Consider the following 11296-nt stretch of genomic DNA (forward strand, 5'->3'; position numbering starts at 1 on the left):
GAGGATTTCTTTAAATCAATTCTACTATTGTTTTTAAGAGCTTTAATCGCGTGATTGTATAGAGCGTAACGTACAAGGTTGCTGGAGCAATCCCAATCAGCGATGTTAAACATGACCTGTTCCTTTCAATAAGCACAGATCTTTGTTTGTTCTTATGGGTACCCACCTAGCGAGTAAAACTTTAATAGAGGTCCTCATATTCTGGCTGAATGACATAACTGTGCTACCTAGACTGCTATTTCAGCTGCTATCAGTTTTTCAAGATATACAGTATGTATGACTTATAATATTACAGTTTGTGATTTTGTAGTTCTCCTAATTTCTGTCTTGACTGAAGTATTCACTGTACTTTGTATTGTAGCTTTCAGTAAATTACCTTACTGCATGTTGGGTCTTCCATTGAGCCAGCATAGCCTGCCTTTCTTGACCACCACGTACTGGAAATGAATGGATTAACAAAGCCGTATTGTGTTGTTTCAAAGTGGCACAGCTATTTACTTATTTTACCACCCAGGCCTGGCTTCAGATTTAGGACAGGCACCATCTGGGTGAATTTACATATTTTCCCATGTTCTGAAAATTCCTCCCACATCTTAAAGATGTGCTGTTTAGATTGACTGCCACTCTAAATTGACCCTGAGTGAATATGTGTAAAGGTGCCATTTGTTTGACTGGCACCATCTAAGTTCAGTTCCTACCTTGTATTTAATACTGAAAGAGTAAGTTCCAGCACCTTAAGAGCCCTTATTACAACTGATGATTTGCATTTCTCTGAATTAGTCTGCATGCGCTCTAGTTGAAGAAAAGTACCATGCACTGGGAATTCACACATCTCTTTAGAAATGGTTATATTGGGCCAAGTAATATTTGGTCTTCTTTTATAAAAGGAAGTATTTTTCAATAAATCACAAACATAGAAGGTTTAATTGACATGGCATAATTTATCTTTTAAAAGGTCCAAAAGTCATCAGCAAGTTTTATGAAAACAAATTGACAAAAAGAAACTATTTGCAACCATGCTTGGCTTTGATGGACTATGAAGAACCCCATGCAATTGCATAGAGGGCAATTACTTGGCAACATGTCCATTTGATCTTCTGTCATATACTGGACCCTACCATAGCATACACAGGCTAGAAGTGACCTGGAATGGAAAAAGTGTGTTAACAAAACAGATGCATTTTTCCACTAACAACAGAATTTTCTATATATACAAATTACATATTTATTATATTTATTATATATATATATTTTAAGCCTGAGAAGCAAACAGCTACCTTGCCAGACAGCTACTTGTTAACCAAGCCACCTCTGGCCCAGCACCTGAACAAACTCATGTAACAGCAGCTGACTCACCGAGGCTCAAAACCTCAGCACTTAGTGACAGCCCCTTCTTATATTACTGAGACGACAGAATGAAACATTTATCATTTCAGTCAACCAACTAATGCAACAGAAAGCAGCTCACACAAGAAAAATGAAAAGCATTAGCCTAATTAAATTCCTTGTTAGCTTTGGTGGCATCACTTAAAGCGATCCTTGGTTGTATTCCAATATTTGAAAAAAAAAAAAAAAAAGCAGCTTATAATGAGGGGACTCTCACATTGGTTTAGTTATTATACTTTTTTTTGTTTTTGGTGTTTTCCCTGTGTGTCTTGCTCAGGTTTCTCTTCATTAAATATTTAAAACAAAGACTTTGCGTCTCGGGTTAGTTTTCAACTTGGACAGGCCTGAGATGAACTTAGGAGCTTTCTTCCTCTCATTAAAAAGGGTATTCCTCCTGAGAGTACCAAGCAATTAAAATTTTCAAAATGCAACCATACTGTGCTAATCTTTACAGTGTTAAAATTTGAACACATTCCTCTTAACTACTCACAGTATCCATTTATTGAATCACTTTGAATTTTTGATAGATTTTTCTTTTGCAGAATTGAGTCTTAATAGCATCGAGATGTAAAACATTTGTCTTTTTTAGCTCATTTTATACTAACTGCTAGGACTTCAAATTAACAGAAACTCCAAAATATATCATCCCAACATTTACGCTATGATAATGCAACTGTGGTTTTGCTTCTGCACTGCAATTTGTCCCCTTTTTAAGACTGCTTAAGTTGAAATCATATCTCTATATCAGAAAGTGTTAATCTGTTAGAACTAATCAGATAAACCCGTGTCTTAGTCCTTAACAGGTAAGTTTCTTAACAGTGAAAATCGATTTCAGGCAACTCAGAATTCTTCACAGAAAGACTAAAAATATTAAGTTACGGTACCTAATACACACACAATGATTCTGAACTTTTCACCTTGGTGACTCCTTGTGAAATGAACCCATATGTTTATAGCAGGGTTATCAACCAGTAATTAACATTAGGATATGTTATATTGAAAATATGTCTTTAAAATACAATATGTAAATGTGGTTTTATGTTTCCAGGGGCCACATAGTATATATAGACCATTAACTTGCTATTTTCTCAGTAAATTACTGTATTACATTCTTATACAACAGGCATGATGTGTTGGACAATATTAAGCTTTAAGGTACTTATAAAAGTTTTCTTTTTATTTTAGGATATTAGCCATTTTTTCATTAGCTCAAATTGTTGCAGCTTACATGATGAACTTTAGCCACCGAGGACAGAAGGACACAATGTGTCCAAAGGAGCAGGTGAATATATGGAGCCATTCAGCAGTCTTTCTTTGCGCCCCCACTTTTTATTTCGTTATATTCACTTCTGAATTGTAAATTTAGTATAAATCAACCCTCAAGTGCTCCACATAGCTGGAGTTTAAGAGACTGTACGAGTTTGTAGCTTACCAGAGTGTTTATTTCACTGTGGATATACCATGTTTCATTAAGCTCTCTCTTTGTTTTAACATTGTGATATCCAAACAAAGTTAGTGTGGAATAAACATTTCTTTTTCATGGGAAAGAACTACAACAACAACAGGAGAAGGTATGACTGTTTCGGTTTTGTATGCAGCTATGACATCTGCTGGTGATTCAGACATTTTACTACAGTTTTAAACAACTGAAGTACGCCTAAATGGGATGAGAACTTTGTTTCAAGTAACCAGTTTGGAAGGTTGTTGCATTAGATAACGGGAGAACAACTAAGGTACAGCAAGACAAAACATCAGGGTCATTTGGATTTAAGGAACACTCTTCTTTGAATGAAATCAAGCAGGTGCAAGTTAGTGGAGGGTCCAACAGCCCACACAACAGGGCAGTACTTTATAGTTTCTCACTGATGGTTTTATATGCATGGTGGAAGGAAGTCACACTCATTTTGTTTGGAAGAAATAGTCAAGGTACTTTCCTAAATGAGGCAATGTTTGACGCGGACACCAACAAGCATTAGACCAGTTTGCTCAACTGGTTTGTGATCTTGCAAATAAAGTCAGGATAGGATGTCTCTGTATCTTGGGCATGGCTGATAGTGTGTTTTATTGAATACAGGAAAGATAAAAGTTTATCACCAAGATTCAGCCAATATAATCATTTTATAGATGTCTTGATTCAAGCCAACAGTCATGTGTATATAGCACATAGCGTACTTGACCGAATCACATGAGGAAAGGCGGGGTTGTCCGTAAGAAGATCATGCTGACATTTTACTTGATGTATAAGTTCACCTACAAATGCCAGAAAGAGTGTGGGTCTAAGATACTACCTTGAATGGACACTGGCATCCATGGAACAAGTTATTGACTTCTGCCCAGATATAACGACTGACTGTTGTGGATTGATAAGGAAGCTGCTTAACAAGCGTAATAAATCAAGAGACATAAGACAGGTAAACAGCTGGGGAGTCTCCCCATATACTGGCCATAGGTTCCAGTTCAAGGTTGCCACAGTCGAAGTTGCACAATAAATACACACTTGACAACAGAGTAAGGGTTCTTGGAGCTTTTATCGAGGCGGCTTAATGAAAACAGGAAATCGGCTGATGGAAATGACGGGGGTTGGAGAATGGTTGGAGATGATGTCTGGAGGAAGCTGAAGGCATTAGTGCCGCATTCCAAATCCCCATTTCTTGTGGTTTCACGTGCAATCGGGCCATTTGGCTGTATCCCAGTCATGCGCGTGTGATACAAGCTTTAGAGACACTCTTCAAAATTTTTTTCTTTTCTCCGAGTATTTGCAGGACCTCATGGCTCTTGCTGTTGAAGGCAGGCATTCGTAAGACCTTCCAAATATAGAGGATCCAGTCCGCTGTTGTCAAGGGCAGCCATCCAGCAGCTCAGCTTTACCCTTGCCAAGGACATTGGCTCACTGCCCACCAAGAGTGTTGGGTATACAGTAGGAGGACAGTCAAGCTTGTCTGTTGCAACCTTGACCGCACACCTGTAACACTTGGGCTAGCTGGAACTAACTTCATTCTCACCAGCAACTAAACGCTGGTAGCTTAAACAGGCTTTAAGTAGAACAAGCATGTCCACAGGCTACACAATAAACAGTGAGGGTATTTTTTTTACATGCTTGTTGCCAATGACACCAAGGGTGAACTTTGTATGTCTACACTTTGTTCCAAAGTAAATAGGAGGCCTAACCATCTAAAATAGAATTAATTGTCTAATGGAATTAATAACACAAGACCAGAATACTGTGGACAGATTACTCCAGTCAATACATTCAACTTAATAGGGCAATCTGTGCCAGTCAGCTTGACTATAGCCAAAATACTGTCATAATCTGTTGTGCTGTCTGGAGAAGCTGATACACCACAATGGCCTGGATTTCAGATATGTGGGGTGGTCTTCACCACAAAGTCACCACGTAGCAGATCAGTATGAATTAGTGACTACAGGGTTTCATATATTATAGGTCAACAGATCAATAAATTGATGAAGCCCAGATCTACTTGTAAACCCATGCCCAGCTTAACTAGCCATATCAAAGGAGGAATTGCTCCACTTCTCAGGGTAGTTGTTCAAGTCACCACATAAGGCATCGCCAGCCAATCTGCTACCATCAGCTTTCTTGTGTTCCTGGAACAAAGTTGTTTTTCTAGGTTAGTCACTTCCCTTCATACAATCCATCACTAAAGTCAGCCACTGACAGTAAACCCAGTGCATTAAAATGAACCATTTTCAGAAAACAAAAACAACCTACCTCCATCATTCTCAAAAATCTACATAACATTTTCTTTAGATAACAAAAAAAAAATATTTGCATTCCTAACGTATGCATTTTTAATTGGTTATTAAAAACATAAAATTGAGTGGGTTTGGGCATGCAGTACTACTTGTTGTCGTGTGTACTAATAAAATGCATTGCTTTTTCACTTCAACAGATGAAGCACTGCAGCACAGACTTTCATACCCATATGATATAAAAATGATGTAAAAAATACCAAAACATATCCCCACTCTGAAAGCAATATATCATGAGCAAAAAAAAAAAACTGTCATATTTAACCATTTTGATTTTTCACCATTTATCATTTCCCTACTACGTATTTAAGACGTTAATGGCCAGGTGGATAAACTGCCTCCCAGGGACAATACTAATTCAGGCATACTATACAATTGTAAGATGAAGCCAAATCAAAACAAACCAAACCACTATGCATAATATGCAGCAAATATATCAAATATGAAATCTATAAGTTTTAATCAACTTCCAGCCTAGTGAATCCTAATCATAGCACATGCCTGTGCAAGTAAGAATAATAATAATGATAATAATAATAATGATCCTATAAAGAATTTAAAAAAAAAAAAAAAAAAGTTCTAGAACAAACCAGTCACAAATTCACTCCTTAGGTTTAATTCATTTCTTCCTCTACAAGTTTCTCCATCACTCATCTGAGTTGACTGGAATCAAATTCGATCATTTCAAACTTGAGCTGTAACATTTGCAAAATGGCTGCTTTTAATTTACCATAGTTGTTAAAATCTTTAATATCCATCTCAACATAAGCACCCACTGCAAAACCCAATCCTCTTTTGGTAAACAACACATTAAAAGTAGATATATAGTGTTCAATGAAACATGGCATTCTTGAACCTAAGCAGTCACATTAAACACATTGTTTGAGACACACAATATTATCCTTCGAGGATAACCTCTAATCTCAACCAACATCTGTTGACCTTGACTGATAAACCTCTACCTGTTGCAACCCAAAAATTACAATGCAAGAAACACCACCTCTGTTCCTAAGGTTTGGCTTCAGCATTCCTTTGTTCTTCATTTATCGGCTGTATTCACATAAAATCTTGTAACATTTTCCTCAATAAGGTAACATCCTCACCTTGAGTTACCACTTCAGCAACCGATCCATCCTTGGGCATGCCTGATGCACTTTCATGTTTCACTTGTTTGATGATGAATATGAGAGAGATTTAAATAGGCAATCATCATTCTGCTTGAAAACATAACTGCCAATGTCACAATATGTTCCTTTTAATTTCTTTACAGACACAATCCAATAAAATAAAAAAAAAAAAAGCTTCCCCTAACTTTTTAAATAATGGAAGGCCTGAAGTACTTATCCCACATCTGCCAAAGTAAAATGATGAACTGTTTAGACAAAAAAAAACAAAAAGGAAAAAAAAAACTTCCCTATAATACTTAACAATTCATGTCAGTCTTGTGTGTTCATTAAAACCATATAAACAACTTTCACTTCGTCTAACATAACTGCTTAATTTACTAATGGAAAAATAAAAAGTCCTTAAAACAAACAGCTTAAACCACCAATCTACCTGGCTCCCGTAACAGAAATATTTTAATTTGACTCATGGGGGCTTTAGAACCAGATTAAGAAGGAAAAAAAAACCATCTAATTTCTGTCCACCCCAATTACATTTTACTAACGCTAAAACAAAAACTCAATTCACAACCTGCTATCAGCAATATTAGTGATAAATTTAGTCCATCACAGCATGGAAGTATTTCATGCCATCAGAAACTAAGACTTTGATAAACTAAAAGCCAGTCCATGCATAGTTTCTGCCTGATGTCCATTCTTGCAGGGAATATTTCATAATAATAATAATAAAATTAGATAGATAGATACTTTATTAATCCCAAGGGGAAATTCACATACTCCAGCAGCAGCAGCATACTGATACAAAAAACAATATTAAAGAGTAATAAAAATGCAGGTAAAAACAGACAATAACTTTGAATAATGTTAACGTTTCCCCCCCCCCCCCCCCCAGGTGGAATTGAAGAGTCGCATAGTTCGGGGAGGAACGATCTCCTCAGTCTGTCAGTGGAGCAGGACAGTGACAGCAGTCTGTCACTGAAGCTGCTCCTCTGTCTGGAGATGACACTGTTAAAATTAGCTAGGTGAGCGAGTATGTGTGCCTAGGACTGACAGTTGTCCTGCCCAATGTGTTTTTTTAGCCGAATTGTAGACTGACTTCCCCTGACCATACATTGTAAAATGTGGGTTCAGAAAAAGGATTTTTTTCTCTTGTATTTTATCTTCAGTGTATTTTAAATGTATTGCATGTGCTGATCTACCTCAGTTTGATGTAGAAACGTAATGATAAATATCATAATGTGTACGGGTCAAGTGTTACAGATACAGCTTTCTATATACCGTAGCAGTAAAGGTAGAAAAAAAAAAAGTCAATTATTGTCGAAGCAACCAATAAGGAATTTCAGGTCATATTCTCCATGTTGTAATCTCATAATGCTTTGTTACATGATGGAAAACTTTACATTCATTCTCTACGGCATGTAGAATCCATAAAAAATTGTTAAAAATCCTAATACAAGATATAAATTAAATTCTGACAAGACTTTCATTTAATTTGATTTGAATAGCAAAAATTAAGCAATTGGGAAATCTGCAAGCAAAGACCACACACTGAGGAGTCCTTGCCTGCCTACATAGTAAACAGCCTTAGGGAAGCACCCCGAAAAGATGACAATAAAATTCTTTGTTCTTTGTGTGAATATTTAATGTGAGTGATACTATTATATAATAGAGAAGCATTCCAAGGAAAGGTCCAAATGTTATACCCAATTTCAATGTGTCATATACAGTACAGCAGCTACCTATCGGCTATTCTCTTGGTAAAAAGTCTAAAAACATGTCTTCACTAGGTTTTGTTTTGTCTTTTCCTACTCTGATTAATACGTGGATTCAGGTACTGAACATCTGGTAATTTGTAATTGCAGAGATAAAAATGTTGATGCATTGGATGTGCCTTTTCAGAAGGAACAATAAACAGTCTTCCCTTCAGTTTACTCAACACCAACCAAGGGACACAAACCCTATCCACTCCTGCCAGCCAACTCCAAGTCTGGTGTTGCAAATCATGGTTGATGGATTTGGGTTTTTATTATGTTAATTTCACTGCCTACTGCTATTACTATTACTCATCATTACATTCATTTCATTCACTGTATGTTATATTTATTAGTATATACTGTACAGTTATTGCTAGATGAACTAAAGGGTGTAAAGTAGCAGTAATACAAATGGATTAATCCCAAACGTACTTCAAAACTACTATTCCTCTCCGACTCGACTCTGCAGTGATTTAATTTACCCTGCTAGAATTAGTATAACTGGACAAAGGCTAGCAGCACTAAAGAACCACTTTTTCTGCAACGTTGTGCATCAAAAAATAAAGCCTTTTACTTTTAAGCTTTTCGGGGAGGTGAATGTAAACTTACAGACTGGCAATTTGCTAATTTTTGAGAAACAAAAACAATTAAGATTTTGGCAGCTTAAAATGGCTACTTAACATAACCTGCATGTGTTGGAGGAATTAGGAGGAAATCCATGTTACCCTGAGCAAAAAACATATAGACAACAACTTAACATGGAACTGCACCCCCTACTCTAGATCCATGCCCATGATGTCCTAAATGGGAAGTAGTCATTTTTAAGGCTCCCTGGCCACAAGTACTGCTACCGATTCCACTTATATGACAGGAAAAGGGCTCTCCAGATGAGGAATACTACTTGGATTGCTCAGATCACCGGTGACCTGTAAAATTTGTGTTATTATCATCTGGACCTATCATTCACAATTACCATGTTCTGTTGCTCCAAGAAAGTCAAAAGAAAACATTGTAAAATCTGACTGAACAACACAAGTATATCTGTGTAGCATATGCATTTTGCCCAGTTTTTTTAGAACCCACTGTTAACTGTTCCTCTCCTGAAAAAAGCAGGGGGGAAAAAATATCTTGATTCTCAATTTAAATGCTTTCTACCATCGCCCTGGTGTGTCCATTTTACATTTTTCAAATGCAGTATGCCTTTTTGGAATTATCTGCAATTTTGTATTTTATTTTTTTTTTTTATATATATATATATATATATACTTGTATTTCAAAATTGTTTAATCTTAAAACCCAAAACGCTATTTATTTTTAAAAAGTACTGTCCACAAGAACTGTGTAGTCATACACTCTGTCTTGTGACATTTGGTATGCGAAGCAGAATAAAAGTTGTCAGTTACTTTTTTATTCAGTGCTATGATAATACCGTACAAGGTACATTTACATAATGAACAGGTGTACTGAAGATGTGCATTTCATGGTGCTTGTCTAATCCTGATCAACAGCAACATTAAAATGACTACTTTGTATATTTAAAAAAAATGTGTTAAAATACCAAACAAAATGGTGCAATTGAGTCAGGAGTTCATTCTCTCTGTAATCATAAAGCATCCTACAAATATAAATATGTATATAAACCCTAATTGGTTTACAGGCAGTGATTAAACAACTACCACGATTGTTTATATACTTTCAAAAGTCAGCCACAATTAAAACAGCACAGATCATTTTAACAAGGTTACAGTTTCAATTTTATTTTGGAAAATGGTATTCTCCCATTTTTACTCCAACTTATAACTTTTTAAAGCCTAAATTATATGGAATCCCTTTAAGAGTCAAAAATGAGACTTAAAAATGATCTAACTGCAGATAACAGTCTCAGTTTCTCAAGAGAACTGGTTTAATGTCTTGTTCCAGAAAAATTAAACTATTAAACTTAAGCTCTGAAATTATTTACCTATGTAGATTCTATGGCTTTATTTTCTGCATTTTGTAGATTCTATGGCTTTATTTTCTGCATTGTTCTCATTTTAAGACAGTTTTACTTAAATAAAAAAAAAAGAATGTCATGAACATATTCTGCACATCTTTCCATCAGCCTGAGGTATCTTTTCTTTAAGCCTTCCTAAAGTTAAAAGCAAAATAGCAACTACTAAACAGTAAGCATAATCCAAACATGAATGCCAAATCTTATGCCATTAGTTGATTTTCTTAATAGTTTATTCAAATTTGATTACACTTAATTGTACATTCTGTAGTAATGTCCACAAACAATGCTCATCTCAACTGTATGCTTTACAAACAGCATGCTCAATTAAAGAGTTAAGTCTTCTGTGTATTTAAAAAAAAACATACACAAGTGCCTGCACTTGAGCAATATACCAGTAGAATGTTCTGTCCACCAGGTGTATAACGGTACTTAGAGTACCCAGAAAGACTTCAGTAAAGACATACCATACTTTTACATTAATTCTGGCAAAGGGGTGTATAGCTGCCGGATGGCTGGAGTCTTTTAGTAGCATTGAACCGTCTTGCTCACCAATTCCTTAAAAGAAAGAAAAACATATACAACATACACATCTGCCAATTGCTAATAAAAATTCAGCAAAATGTAGGCAATTTAAATCTTTGTAACTGAGTGTCCTGTCCTGCCCTGCGCACCCCCCCCCCCCCCCCAAAAAAGCATTATAATAAAATTGAAAGGAGGATTATGCTTTACAGGTATAATGTCTACTTTTTATATTAAAAAAATACAGTAACAACTTCATGTAAAAAGGTAGCAGTGAAAATTCAGAGAGGCACATTCAGGGTAGTCTTTGTCAAGTGCAACTTAAAGTTGGATTAAAAAGGTAACTTTCTTTTAAAGACATTAGCATTTGATCTCCAACAAAAAATAATTTGCATGACATGAATGATGGCAACTGCCAAAAATCCTAGTAAAATGCACAAAACATAAATTACGATTCAATGGTATATTTCTCAGAATGAAATTCATTTGTACTACTTGATGGTAACATAATGTAACTGAGGTACATTCACAAGCTCTTCAAATCAGCAATGGCCAAACACTGTTGAAACAGGCACTCTAGCTGAATATTTTCAAGGTGCTTACAGTACCATTATTTTTATAGAGGAGCTTACTTAGGACCATAAATTAACTCCTTGCTAAATTATTTATAAAAAGAGTAAACAAACAATAAATGTATGGCCGTGCAAGATTAACATTGCAGGAAAAAATATGAATCATTTTTATTGGTT

This window comes from Erpetoichthys calabaricus, chromosome 8 (assembly GCF_900747795.2).
Source record: "Erpetoichthys calabaricus chromosome 8, fErpCal1.3, whole genome shotgun sequence".
NCBI lineage: Eukaryota > Metazoa > Chordata > Cladistia > Polypteriformes > Polypteridae > Erpetoichthys > Erpetoichthys calabaricus.